General features: G+C 41.8%; 1 protein-coding gene across 4 annotated transcripts in view; it reads left to right on the forward strand.

Annotated features, from left to right (window-relative positions):
• TBL1XR1 (TBL1X/Y related 1) overlaps positions 1 to 15,240 on the forward strand; it is a 284,264-nt gene that overhangs the window by 203,744 nt on the left and 65,280 nt on the right. For all 4 annotated transcript variants that reach the window (XM_069727286.1, XM_069727289.1, XM_069727287.1 and 1 more), the window contains one exon: positions 6,701 to 6,763. The gene's annotated coding sequence lies outside the window, so the exon portion shown is untranslated. The remainder of the gene's footprint in view (positions 1 to 6,700; positions 6,764 to 15,240) is intronic.

Genomic DNA, 15,240 nt, shown 5'->3' on the forward strand with positions numbered 1-15,240 from the left:
AACCACATTCAAGAAGTTTGACCCTTCAGGTGCTTCACAGAAATTTTTGGAATGTTGAAAAAAAAATTAAAACTTTTTTTTTTTTTTTCTCACCAGAAATTTACTTCATTTCCAATTTGTTTTATTTTACCAAGGGTAACAGGAGAAAATGAACCCTAAAAGTTGTACAATTTGTCCTGAGTACGCCGATACTCCTTATGTAGGGGTAAACCACTGTTTGGGCGCATGGCAGAGAGGGAGAGCTCCTGATGTGCCTAAACAGTGGAAACCCCCCAATTCGTACTCTAATGGTACCTTCACACTCAGCGACGCTGCAGCGATACCGTCAACGATGTCGATCGCTGCAGCGTCGCTGTTTGGTCACTGGAGAGCTGTCACACAGACAGCTCTCCAGCGACCAACGATGCTGGCGGTAACCAGGGTAAACATCGGGTTACTAAGCGCAGGGCTGCGCTTAGTAACCCGATGTTTACCCTGGTTACCATCGTAAAAGTAAAAAAACAAACACTGCATACTTACCTTCTGCTGTCTGTCCCCGGCGCTCTGCTTTCCTGCATTGAACGATATCGCTAGCCAGGACGCTGCAACGTCACGGATCGCTAGCGATATCGTTCAGTGTGAAGGTACCTTTAGGCTGCCGTCACACTAGCAGTATTTGGTCAGTATTTTACATCAGTATTTGTAGCCAAAACCAGGAGTGGGTGATAAATGCAGAAGTGGTGCATATGTTTCTATTATACTTTTCCTCTATTTGTTCCACTCCTGGTTTTGGCTTACAAATACTGATGTAAAATACTGACCAAATACTGCTAGTGTGACGGCAGCCTTACCCTAATTACAATCCCAACCCCAACACACCCCTAACCCTAATCCAAGCCGTAAACGTAATCCAAACCCTTAGCCCTAACCCTAATGGGAAAATGGAAATACTTTTTTTAAAATGTTATTATTTTTCCCTATTTAAGGGGATGATAAAGGGGGGTTCTATTTACTATTTATAGCAGATTTTTATATCAATATTTTATGTTTATCTGCGGTCATATGCTAAAAGACGCTTTTTATTGCAAAAAATAGTTTTTGCATCACCACATTTTGAGAGCTATAATTTTTCCATATTTTGGTCCACAGTCATGAGAGGTCTTATTTTTTAAGGGACGAGTTGACGTTTTTATTGGTAACCTTTTCAGGCACGTGACCTTTTTGATCGCTTTTTGTTACAATTTTTGGGCGGCAGAATGAACAAAAACCAGCAATTGAATTTCTTTTGGGTGGGGCGTTTATACCATTCCACGTGTGGTAAAATGGACAAAGCAGTTTTATTCTTCGGGTCAGTACGATTACAGCGATACCTCATTTATATAACTGTTTTATGTTTTGGCGCTTTTTTATAATAAAAACTCGTGTGTGTGTGTGTGTATGTATGTATGTGTATATATATATATATATATATATATATATATATATATATATATATATATATATATATATATATATATATATATATATATATATATATATATATGTATATGTATATATATATGTATGTATGTATGTTTTTGCATCGCTTTATTCTGAGAGCTATAACTTTTTTATTTTTTTGCTGATGACTGTATGGTGGCTCATTTTTTTGCAGGACAAGATGACTTTTTCAGCGGTAACATGTTTATTTATATCTGTCTTTTTGATCGCGTGTTAGGCTACTTTCACACTGGCATTGTTTTGAATACGTCGCAATGCGTCGTTTAGGGGAAAAAAACGCATCCTGCAAAGTTGTTTGCAGGATGCGTTTTTGCCCCATAGAGTAACATTACCGACGCATTGCGACGTATTGACACACGTCGCAACCGTCGTGCGACGGTTGCGCCGTGTTGTGGCAGACCGCCGGGAGCAAAAAACGTTAAATGTAACTTTTTTGCTGCCGACGGACCGGTTTTTCCGACCGCGTATGCACGGCCGGAACTCCGCCCCCACCTCCCCGCACCTCACAATGGGGCAGCGGATGCGTCGGAGAAATGCATCCGCTGCACCCGTTGTGCGGCGCATCAAACGCTAGCGTCGGAATCTCGGCCCGTCTCACTGCGACGGGCCAAATCCAACGCTAGTGTGAAAGTAGCCTTATTCTACTTTTTTTTTTTTTTTCTGCGGTATAAAGCATTGATTTTTGCTTTTCTTTTTTTTTTTTTAATGGTTTTCACTGAAGGGGTTAATTAGTGGGACATTTTTATAGGTCTGGTTCTTACGGTTGGTCGCGGGGATACCGGATGTGTGTACTTCTATTGTTTTTTTTGTTTTTTTTGTTTTTTTTTTGTTTTTTTTTATACTTGCATAAAGAAATGTATTTATTGGGGAAAAAAAGTGTGTATGTATGTATTTTTTATTTTGTTTTACTTTGTCCCAGGGTGGGACATGACTATATAATGTCCGATTGCTGATCTGACACTTTGCACAGCACTGTCTGATCAGGGATCTGACGGGCAGTGCAAGAGCCTTCTCAGCGCCTGCTCTCAGCAGCCACTGAGAAGCCACTTCCCTGCAGGACTGCGTGGCCATCTTGGAACCGGGGATCTGCAGGGAGGAGACAAAAGGAGATCCTCTGAACAACGCCATCGTGTTGTTCTGAGGGTCTCAGGGAAGCTCGCAGGGAGCCCCCTCCTGCCCGATGCTTCCCTATGCCACTGGAACGCTGCAATCTTGTTTGGTCACAGTGTTCCAGGGGTTAAAGTGCCAGGAGCGGTCCGTGACGGATGTCAGCTGGCGATCGGCCGCGCTCACAGCTGATCGCATATGACGTACTATCCCATCGATAGTCATTCGGGCTCAGGTCACCTCGACGGGATAGTATGTCTGATGTTAGAAGGGAGTTAATGTCTGTGTGAAAATAAAAAAAAGCATTTTCCTTCGGAGTTAGGAAGTGGGGAAGTCCATTACCTTTTGTGTACTAGGGTACAACAGGATGTTAATAGTTAAAGGGTTTTTTTTTATCCCGTTCTTGTATTCTGCATCCTATAAAAATTGTAGTTGATTTATATGCTAATTATCAATTCGACACTGCTCCTCTACCGCTGACCAGGCCCCCACTTGTTTCCTCTCCGACTTTTTCAACATAGCCAATAAATGGCTTCAACAGTGAGAGGTTGGTCCGTGTCCGTCAGGCAGAGAGAAGTGTGCAGCTGATTGGGAAGCACAACGCTTTAAGTACTTTTCGATCATTAACGCAAACCTGTCAGCAGGATTTTGCTAAGGGTCATTCCATGTCAGTGAACTAATGTTATTTAATTCTTTTGAGATTGTGCCATTTGGTAATAGTGTGTCAGAGAATGCAAAATGTGAAGAAAAAAAAATCTAGATTTTTTTTTTTTTTTAAATTGATTTTCAAAGTTCGGAAAAAGTGTCAATTTCGGTGTTGCCTGCCTTTAAATTTCTCCCCATATCTCAGGCTAGAAAAAAATAGAGAAACAGAATAAACACCATTCTACTCAGAACTGTACTGGCTGTCACCACATACTGTATGTCACAAGATAATCTTTGTTAATATTTTACCCATGTGAACGGAAATGCAAAATTTTAAAATGCATTTCCGAAAAAAACGTTTAATTTCAAAATGTCAAAAACTGCACATGTGCCTGCTATGCTCCTAGCAATATCTGTACCAAAATGCAAGTGGGAATCGTGATGGGATCATATTTTAAAAAATAAAACTATTAGTGTCAATTCGAAAATCTCGCATTTAGATCTGTTCAGCCTGTGGTGTAAATGGTGTGGGGTCTATATTTACCAAATAATCCATGATTTTTAGATATTACTGTATTATTTTATTATGATACAGCTTAGAAGCAGGAGAGGACAGAGGAGAAGCTTTGTTAGGGCTGAGAATGACCAGGGGTAGACAGTGACTGCAGAGCAGATGACCGGCCGGCAGCTCCAGCCTCCAGAGGCCGTATTCACACCAAATCTGAAAACCCAGGCAACTCCTCAAATGGAGGGAGAAAAATATTCTTAACATCCAATCCATGTATTGTACAAACCAGGACTACGAAGAGGAGGAGAGGTTGTGAGAACATGAGTTACAGGAAGCAGAACCCATCACAAGGACTCAGGAATACCGGACTGCCATCCCATGTAGTGAAACAGAAATGAATATAAGGATTTTTTTCATTCAGCAAAGAGAGTGATGTCCATGACGTGGTAGAAGGCGGCACAAGATCGGCAATGGATGACATAACTGATGATGTGACCTGTGAATATGATTGGCGCTGGTGGCGGCTACTGGACTCTCCAAAGATTGTGAAAATGAAGAAGTAGAAAGGACTTTTCTGTAGCTTCTGGTCCAGCGCCGTCCTTTGTGTATCCAAGAAAACCAGACATTGTAAAAGTGAACAAAAATCAGATATTGACTGAGGTGGAGCCGAGCACCATGACAGGCCGTACATACTCTGACACAAAAGGAAATGGCCATGCGCGTATGGACAAGATTATGCTAGTAAGCGCGTATGGACAAGATTACATTTCACCCACTAGAAGGGACACATTGATGATAAAAGGCCAGTGTAAAAAACTACTATTAATTGCTTGATTAGTTCATATTTTATCGAACAACGATCTTACTGTACTATTCTTAAACTTCATAAATGACATGTTTAGTGATAGAAAAAAAAATGTTCCATGTATAAATGGTGGTGGTGAAAATATTGGTTCTTTTAATCTGGTTTTTAACATATTTATTTAGGATTAGACTGTATTTAGAAAATCACACTGGAGGACATGATCACCTTTTTTCTTTTGGCCCGCTCAGCATTTTCAACCTGAATGCATTGAACAAGTTGTGTTATGATTAAGATGTATTTATTTTGGCACTTCGGTATTTGTGTTTTGTTTCTTTATTGTTTCATATAAATGTTAAATGCAATAAGTTTGTAATTTGAAAAGAAAGGAAGAAACTCGCACAAACATAAAATCAGATGATTCAAGGCTTAAAAAAATAAAATAAAAATCTGAAAGGTCCCAAGTTGAATACCTGTACAAATATAAACAAGAACACAAGTAACACACATGCTTGTTTTCACAATTTTAAAACATACATTTTTTTTCACAATTCCGCATCAAATTTTTGAATTTGTTTTCTCCCAAACAAAATATAAAGAAACATAGTCTTGTGACTTATCAAACGAAAGCCCGTATTGTTCTGAGAAAAATGATGCCTCTCCCACCTCTTCATCTTAATTCTAGCCTGAGATATGATAAAAAATGTAAAGCCATACCAGGCAAAAATCTGCGCTTTTTCAACACTTTGGAAATTAGTAAACAATTAACTGATGAAGAAAAAATTCAAAACTTTTAATTTGTAATTAACTAAAGTTGTACTTCATAACAAAAAAAAAATCTAAAGACGTCAGGTAAAAAAAAAAATCGTATTTGGATCACTTGATATGGAATGACCCCTAAGTAAACTACAGGCATTGTCAGGTTGACAGTGTTTAAACTGATTAAAATGATACCTGGGGTGAAGAAATCCGTCTTGTGATTCTTGTGTAATCTGTTAAGAAGTTTTCAGTTAATGAGATGCCTATGCTTTGGTCTGGGACTGTAGGCAGAGTCTTATCTTCCTGCTCTAAGCCAGAGAAACCAAGGAAAGACCTGCCCGCAGACCACCCCCAAGCACAAACAGTCTATCTCTATGATAAGGAACATATTTGTACTTTGGAGTAGCCTGTGGGCAGGTCTTTCCTTGGTTTCTCTGGCCTAGAGCAGGAAGATAAGACTGCCTACAGTCCTGCCCCAGAGCACGAGCATCTCATAAACTGAAAACTTCTAACGTAGCTTACACAAGAACCACAAGAAGGATTTCTTCATCCCAGGTATCATTGCAATCCGTTTAATACTGCCAACCTGACAATGCATTTAGTTTACTTGACATAATCGCGCTGAGAGGTTCGCTTCAAGGAAGCACATTGTGTGCACATTGTTATGAGTATATACACACTTTTCAGCTGAGATATCTCCTGCCCATTATGGTTTACATATAGACAGGCTATAAATATAGGACGTTGTGTATATCTGATATGCTGTCCATATAGGCGTTTGACCAAAGTGTACGTGTGTGTGTGTGTGTGTATATATATATATATATATATATATATATATATATATATATATATATATATATAATTTTCATTCTCTTGGGAGTATTCCTCAGGTTGTAGCCTTATTTTGAGCTTTCTATGAATAGTTGGCAGGACGCATGTGTGACCTTTCTTAAATGTTTTAATTAAATAAAGGTGTCAATTTTACATCATATCTGTGTCTCTGGTGATCCCCTTTATATGGCCTACTCTTTTCAGTTTTTAGCTTTAAGGAAGCTAATTGCGGATAAGATGTAAGCTCTTCTAGTAAGATTTCTTCCTTGCTAGAATTTCTTAACCTCAAAAAATTACTGTCTTCAATTCCTGCTGCTTTTCAGTGGTTATGCTGCCATTCTGCAGACCTCTGTAATATCCATTCTGTTATCATACATAAGTTGTGCACGCAGCTGTAAGGTGTATTGCTGGATCATGAGAGCGGCGAGTGCGAGCTTCCCATATTGATCTGTGAATGGAAGTACGCCCTTGTAACTGCTGGATTGCCTACAGCAACCTCTATAACCACACTGTATATATTGTAGGATTTCTATATAAACCTTTTTTTTCAATCTTCTGTTTTCCAGGTAACTCACATTTACGTTCTGCAGCCATTGCTCAGGCTATTGGGAAATTATCAGTTTTCTCTGGTGAGTTGTTGAATATGAAGCTTTTTTTAGTGTTGCATTTTGCCATTTTTAAATCTGTTTTTGCTCAATCTCTCACTTATTGAAATAAAGGTAAGCCACTTAATAATGTAACTGTTGCTTGTATAGATATTGCTGTACAGTCTAATTTTTCAGAGATGGAAAAGTTCTCCTTAACCCCTTAAAGGGCCACTGTCACCCCCCTCCAGCCGTTATAAACTAAAAGAGCCACCTTGTGCAGCAGTAATGCTGCATTCTAACAAGGTAGCCCTTTTAGTTTTAGGTTCAAGTATACCCCAAATAAAGCGTTTTTATACTTTAGCCATAATTCCTGTCTCTAGCCAGGGAGGCGGGTCCTCACTCCCCAGCTCTAACTGCTCCTCTGCCGTCACTCAACTCTTCCTGCGCTTTCGGTGCCGCCCCCTCAGCGCTGTGTACGTTTCGAAACCGGCGCCTGCGCAGTGTACTGCTGTGCTGCGCAGATGCAGTAAGCTCTGGCCATCTGACGTCACAGCCAGGCTTGCAGACTGCGCCTGCGGCGGGCATTGCGGCCAGCCACCTTTGGAATCCCCACCCCGCACTGTGTTATGCATTATGCACAGTGCGGGGCGGGGATTTCAAAGGTGGCTGGCCGCAATGCCCGTGCAGGCGCAGTCTGCAAGCCTGGCTGGGACGTCAGACGGCCAGAGCTTACTTCGTCTGCGCAGCACAGCAGTACACTGCGCAGGCGCCAGTTTTGAAACGTACACAGCGCTGAGGGGGCGGCGCCGAAAGCGCAGGAAGAGTTGAGTGACGGCAGAGGAGCGGTAAGAGCTGGGGAGTGAGGAACCGCCTCCCTGGCTAGAGACAAGGAATTGTGGCTAAGTATAAAAACGCTTTATTTGGGGTATACTTGAACCTAAAACTAAAAGAGCCACCTTGTTAGAGTGCAGCATTACTGCTGCACAAGGTGGCTCTTTTAATTTATAACGGCTGGAGGGGGGTGACAGTGGCCCTTTAATGACGTAACTTACATTTATGCCATATGCTGGCTCCCTGTCATTGATGTAGGCTCAGAAACTGAGCCTGCATCTTTCCCAGCAGATGAGTATGATATTTGTCTCATGAGATTTGCCACCCTTTGCCTCTAACCGCCTCTTGTAGAGGATTTGCAGCTTACTGGGAACAGCAAGTTGTGCAAAAAATACTGAAATATTTAACAGTTGGAAATGTGCATTCAAAAGTTTAGAGGCGGTCACAAGTTCCTAAGGGCGCATTTTAGATAGAGAGGGATATATAAAGACTTTGGCACTATTCACTTCTTATATAGATGCGATTGGTGCAGGATAATCCCTTTACATTAAAAAATTGATTAACCTTTCAGGTTCTTCACACGAACTGAAGCAATGTGGAAAGAAAAAATAAACATTTAACTTTTTGCCAATGTTTTTTTTTTTTTTACATGGGTAACATGAGTAAATGAACCCCAAAATTTGTTGTGCAATTTTTCCTGAGCATGCCAATTCACCATATGTGGGGGAAATCTACTGTTTGGGCGCATGGCAAGGCATGGAAGGAGCGTCATTTTGACTTTTTTAAAGCAAAATTTACTGGTATCCTTAGCGGATGCCATGTCACATATGGAGAGTTCCTGATGTGCCTAAACAATAAAACCCCCATCCTACTCCCCCCCCCCCCCCCCCCCCCCCTACAAGAGGCCACATTTTGGAAACTAGACCTCTCAAGGAGTGTACCTAGATGTGTGGTGAGCATCTTGAATCCCTAGGTGCTTCACAGATGTTTAGAACTTTGAACTGTGTGGGGAAAAATGGGATTTTTTTTTTTTTTTTTTTTTTTTTTTTTTCAGAGTACAGGAGAAATTGCACCATTAAAATTTGTTGATGCAATTTCTTGGGAGTACAGATACCCGATATGTAGCGGAGTTGGAGTTCAGATTTGCTGGAATGGCTTGAGTGTGCCATGTCACATTTGCAGCGCTCCTGAGGTGCCAGAACAGCAGAACGTACCACCCTCAGCCCCACCCACCCCACAAGTGACATCATTTTACAATCTTTACCTCTATGAATTTTTTCTAGGGTGCAGTGATGATCTTGACGCTACAGGTGCCTCTCAGAAATAAATGTATACCATTGGGTGGGAACACGGTACCAAGATATATATCTTTCCTGTACTATTGTGTTGTGAAGAAAAAATTTTTTTTTCTACCGCTAACTTTTTTAGGCCAAAATTTTTATAAGGGCTAATAGAAGTTGCACAACAAACTGAGAGGAGGTCCATTTTTAACTGAATACGTCAATACCCTACATACAGGTGCATCTCACAAAATTAGAATATCATTGAAAAGTTAATTTATTTCAGTTCTTCAATACAACCTATATTAGTCATTACAGAGTGATGTACTTCAAGTGTTTCTGTTAATGTTGATGATTATGGCTTACAGCATGAAAACTCGTGTCATTATTTCAGTAAATTAGAAAACGTTTAAAACACCAGCTTGAAAAATGTTTTTAAAATCCGAAATGTTGACCTACTGAAATGTATATTCACTAAATGCATTCAATACTTGGTAGGGGTTTCATTGGCATCAATTCCTGCATCAATGCGGCGTGGCATGGAGGCGATCAGTCTGTGGCATTGCTGAGGTGTCATGGAAGCCCATGTTATTTTGATAGCAGCCTTCAGCTCATCTGCCTTGTTGGGTCTGGTGTCTCATCTTCCTCTTGACAATACTCCATAGAATCTCCTATGGGGTTAAGGTCAGGCAAGTTTGCTGGCCAATCAAGCACAGTGATACTGTTTAAACCAGGTGTTGGTACTTTTGGCAGTGTGGATAGGTGCCAAGTCCTGCTGGAGAAGGAAATTTCCATCTTCAAAAAAGCATGAAGTGCTCTAAAATTTCCTGGTAGATGGCTGCGCTGACTTTGGTCTTGATAAAACACTGGACCTACACCAGCAGATGACATGGCTCCCCAAACCATCACTGATTGTGGAAACTTCACACTAGACATCAGCTTGGATTGTTTGTCTCTCCACTCTTCCTCCAGACTCTGGGAGTTCCTCAGGAGCCACTTTTATTTTCCAGAGACTCTGTGCTACCAGTTACATGGAAGCCCCTATATTTCCGCTTTTATTGAAAACCATTTATTTTACTTAATATTTGGGATCACATTTATCCTGTGCTCCACACTGAGCTCTTACATTGGGGGTTTCCATCTAAGGCTAGGGTCACATTGCGTTTATGTGACCCCGTTTAACAGACTACATTACACTGCGGCATAACGCGGTGTAACGTAGTCCGTTAATGCCGCCATTGATTGTAATGGCGAACGTATCGCTAGCGCACGCCCACATTGGGCGGGCGCTAGCGATGTGCCGTCATTTGAGTGACGGACCGCGAACGCTGCTTGCGTTATCTCCAAATAATGTGATTCAGACGAAATCTCTGAGGGACACATTCACTATCCTGAGGCAGCAGAATTACATAGTTACATAGTTATTAAGGTTGAAGGAAGACTATAAGTCCATCTAGTTCAACCCATAGCCTAACCTAACATGCCCTAACATGTTGATCCAGAGGAAGGCAAAAAAAAACCCATGTGGCAAAGAGTAAGCTCCACATTGGGGAAAAAAAATTCCTTCCCGACTCCACATATGGCAATCAGACTAGTTCCCTGGATCAACGCCCTATCGAGGAATCTAGTATATATACCCTGTAACATTATACTTTTCCAGAAAGGTATCCAGTCCCCTCTTAAATTTAAGTAATGAATCACTCATTACAACATAGAGAGTTCCATAGTCTCACTGCTCTTACAGTAAAGAATCCGCGTCTGTTATTATGCTTAAACCTTTTTTCCTCCAAACGCAGGGGATGCCCCCTTGTCCCTTTTTCAGGTCTATGATTAAAAAGATCATCAGAAAGGTCTTTGTACTGTTCCCTCATATATTTATATATTAAAATAAGATCACCCCTTAGTCTTCGTTTTTCCAAAATAAATAGCCCCAAGTGTAATAACCTATCTTGGTATTGCAGACCCCCCAGTCCTCTAATAACCTTGGTCGCTCTTCTCTGCACCCGCTCTAGTTCAGCTATGTCTTTCTTATACACCGGAGACCAGAACTGTGCACAGTATTCTAAGTGTGGTCGAACGAGTGACTTGTATAGAGGTAAAATTATGTTCTCCTCATGAGCATCTATGCCTCTTTTAATGCATCCCATTATTTTATTTGCCTTTTGTAGCAGCTGCCTGACACTGGCCACTGAATATGAGTTTGTCATCCACCCATACACCCAGGTCTTTTTCATTGACGGTTTTGCCCAGAGTTTTAGAATTAAGCACATAATTATACATCTTATTACTTCTACCCAAGTGCATGACCTTACATTTATCCCCATTAAAGCTCATTTGCCATTTATTTAGAATTACTCTGGACTCCGTCTAGCCTCTGTCAACGATATCTATCTTTTCATAGGTGCACAAAACTGTGGTTTTCAGCACTCCTAAAAAGTCGAATCATAGGCAAGACAGTGTCCAAACTGTCTCAATCTACCTTTTCATAGGAAATCTTCGAGGTTCCGTTTGCATCATGTATTTCAGAGATTTCCACGTAAAACCCCGTTGTAAGTTCTCAGTGCAGAGTGCGTGATAAATGTGCACTAAGGCTTACTGCAATCTTTTTGAGGCAGAATAAACAAATCCATACTCCAGCACATGCCATTTTTTTGATCGCTTTCTATTGTTATTGGAGCAAGTGTTTGTCTAGGCCTGTGTGTGCACAGTTTAACCAATCGGGGTCCTGTAGTGGTGTTACTGCTGCTGAAGCGTCATACTAACAGCCCTTCTAAGGGCTAATTGTTTGCTTTGCTGTTTATATCACATACATTCTGCCTTCAGTCTAGGGAGTTGCCGGAGCAGGGAGCGTGGCTGAATACCGTATCAAGGCAGGGATTAGGGCTTTGCAGTCTGTTACTAAATAATATAGTTGGGGCGGTTGACCACATTTTTATTTTTTTAGGTGAAAAAATTAACTGTCATTCGTAGAGCAAAAGGTGCTTTGTGGTTATATAACACTCCCAAAAAGTGTTATTCCATTACTTATCCGTAGAGTATTACTTGATTTATGGTACATAACGATGGTATTACTCCCTTCCCGACCCATGACGCCAAGTAGGCATCATGAAAGTCGGTGCCAATCTGACCCATGACGCCTATGTGGCGTCATGGAAAGATCGTGTCCCTTCAGATCGGGTGAAAGGGTCAACTCCAATTTCACCCGATCTGCAGGGACAGGGGGAGTGGTACTTTAGCCCAGGGGGGCTTCACCCCCCGTGGCTACGATCGCTCTGACTGGCAGTTTCACTTTCAACAGCCAATCAGAGCGATTTGTAATATTTCACCTAAAAAACTGGTGAAATATTACAATCCAGCCATGGCCGATGCTGCAATATCATCGGCCATGGCTGGAAACACTGATGTGCCCCACCCCACCGATCGCCCCCCCAGTCCACCTATCTGTGGTCCGCTCCCCTCCGTCCTGTGCTCCGCTCCCCCGTCCTCCTGCCCGCTCCCCCCGTGCTCCGATGCTCCCCCCCCCCCTTAATACTTTCCGAGGCTCCCGGTGTCCGTCCGTCTTCTCCATGGGCTCCGCCATCTTCCAAAATGGCGGGCGCATGCGCAGTGCGCCCGCCGAATCGGCCGGCAGATTCGTTCCATGTACATTTTGATCGCTGTGAAAAACGGATTTGGCTGCGGATCCACAGCGGATTGGTCGCTGCGGATTCGTAGCAGTTTTCCATCAGCTTTACAGTTCCATGTAAACCTATGGAAAACCAAATCCGCTGTGCCCATGGTGCGGAAAATACCACGCCGGAACGCTGTGTTGTATTTTCCGCAGCATGTCAATTCTTTGTGCGGATTCTGCAACGTTTTACACCTGTTCCTCAATAGGAATCCGCACGTGAAATCTGCACAAAAAACACTGGAAATCCACGGTAAATCCGCAGGTAAAACGCAGTGCCTTTTACCCGTGGATTTTTCAAAAATGTTGCGGAAAAATCTCACACGAATCCGTAACGTGGGCATATAGCCTTAGGGTTGGAATTAGGGCTAGGGTTGGAAATGGGGTTAAGATTAGGCTTGTGGTTAGGGGTGTGTTGGGGTTAGGGTTTGGATTAGGGTTAGGATTATGTTTAGGGTTGGGATTATGTTTAGGGTTGGGATTAGGGTTAGGGGTGTGTTGGGGTTAGGGCTGTGGTTAGGGGTGTTTTGGGGTTAGGGTTGTGATTAGGGTTATGGCTACAGTTGGGATTAGGGTTAGGGGTGTGTTGGGGTTAGTGTTGGAGGTAGAATTGAGGGGTTTCCACTGTTTAGGCACATCAGGGGTCTCCAAACGCAACATGGCGCCACCATTGATTCCAGCCAATCTTGCGTTCAAAAAAGTCAAATGGTGCTCCCTCCCTTCCGAGCCCCGACGTGCACCAAAACAGTGGTTTACCCCAACATATAGGGTACCAGCATACTCGGCAACAACTATTGAGGTCCAATTTCTCCTGCTACCCTTGTGAAAATAAAAAACTGCTTGCTAAAACATCATTTTTGAGGAAAGAAAAATTATTTTTTTTTATTTTCACGGCTCTGCGTTATAAACTTCTGTGAAGCACTTGGGGGTTCAAAGTGCTCACCACATATCTAGAAAAGTTCCTTTGGGGGTCTAGTTTCCAAAATAGGGTTACTTGTGGGGGGGGGTTTACTGTTTGGGCACATCAGGGGCTCTGCAAATGCAACGTGACGCCCGCAGACCATTCCATCAAAGTCTGCATTTCAAAATGCCACTACTTCCCTTCCGAGCCCCGACGTGTGCCCAATCAGTAGTTTACCCCCACATATGGTGTATCAGCGTACTCAGGACAAACTGGGCAACAACTATTGGGGTCCAATTTCTCCTGTTACTCTTGTGAAAATAAAAAAATTGCGGGCTAAAAAATAATTTTCGAGGAAAGAAAAATGATTTTTTATTTTCACGGCTCTGCGTTATAAACTTCTGTGTAGCACGTGGGGGTTTAAAGTGGTCACCGCACATCTAGGTTAGTTCCTTGGGAGGTCTAGTTTCCAAAATGGGGTCACATGTAGAGGAGCTCAAATGTTTAGGCACACAGGGGCTCTCCAAACGCGACATGGTGTCCGCTAACGATTGGAGCTAATTTTTCATTCAAAAGACAAATGGGGCTCCTTCCCTTCCGAGCCTTGCCGTGTGCATTTTAGGATCCATTTTATCCTGTTGCCCATGTGGAAAAGAACAAATTGAGGCTAAAAGAATTTTTTTGTGAAAAAAAGTACTTTCATTTTTACGGATCAATTTGTGAAGGACCTGGGGGTTCAAAGTGCTCACTATGCATCTAGATAAGTTCCTTGGGGGTCTAGTTTCCAAAATGGTGTCACTCTTGGGGGATCTCCAATGTTTAGGCACACAGGGGCTCTCCAAACGCGACATGGTGTCCGCTAAAGATTAAAGCCAATTTTTCATTGAAAAAGTCAAATGGCGGTCCTTCCCTTCCGAGCCCTGTCGTGCGCCCAAACAGTAGTTCCCCCCACATATGGGGTATCAGCGTACTCAGGACAAATTGTACAATAACTTTCGTGGTCCAGTTTCTCTTTTTACCCTTGGGAAAATAAAAAAATTGTTGCTAAAAGATCATTTTTGTGACTAAAAAGTTAAATGTTCATTTTTTCCTTCCATGTTGCTTCTGCTGCTGTGAAGCAACTGAAGGGTTAATAAACTTCTTGAATTTGGTTTTGAGCACCTTGAGGGGTGCAGTTTTTAGAATGGTGTCACTTTGGGGAATTTTCAGCCATATAGACCCCTCAAACTGACTTCAAATGTGAGGTGGTCCCTAAAAAAATGGTTTTGTAAATTTTGCTGTAAAAATGAGAAATTGCTGGTCAACTTTTAACTCTTACAACTTCCTAGCAAAAAAATATTTTGTTTCCAAAATTGCGCTGATGTAAAGTAGACATGTGGGTAATGTTATTTATTAACTATTTTGTGTCACATAACTCTCTCGTTTAACAGAATAAAAATTCAAAATTTGAAATTGCAAAGTTTTCAAAATTTTAGCCAAATTTCCATTTTTTTCACAAATAAACACAAAAATTATCGACCTAAATTTACCACTAACATGAAACCTAATATGTCACGAAAAAACAGTCTCAGAACCACTAGGATTCGTTGAAGCGTTCCTGAGTTATTACCTCATAAAGGGACACTGGTCAGAATGGCAAAAAACGGCCAGGTCATTAAGGTCAAAATAGGCTGGGTCATGAAGGGGTTAAACTCCAAAAAAAGCTTGGGCAGCTGCAGGTGCCAATTATATTTTTTTATAATGAAAAATAATCTTTGGTTTCAAGAGAACTATTAGAATTAGGAAATGCGTCAGGCTTGTGGTAAGGGATGTGGAAGTGTTGATAATGGTGCCTGCAGAC

The sequence above is a fragment of the Ranitomeya imitator genome, chromosome 5 (genome assembly GCF_032444005.1).
Source record: "Ranitomeya imitator isolate aRanImi1 chromosome 5, aRanImi1.pri, whole genome shotgun sequence".
Lineage (NCBI taxonomy): Eukaryota > Metazoa > Chordata > Amphibia > Anura > Dendrobatidae > Ranitomeya > Ranitomeya imitator.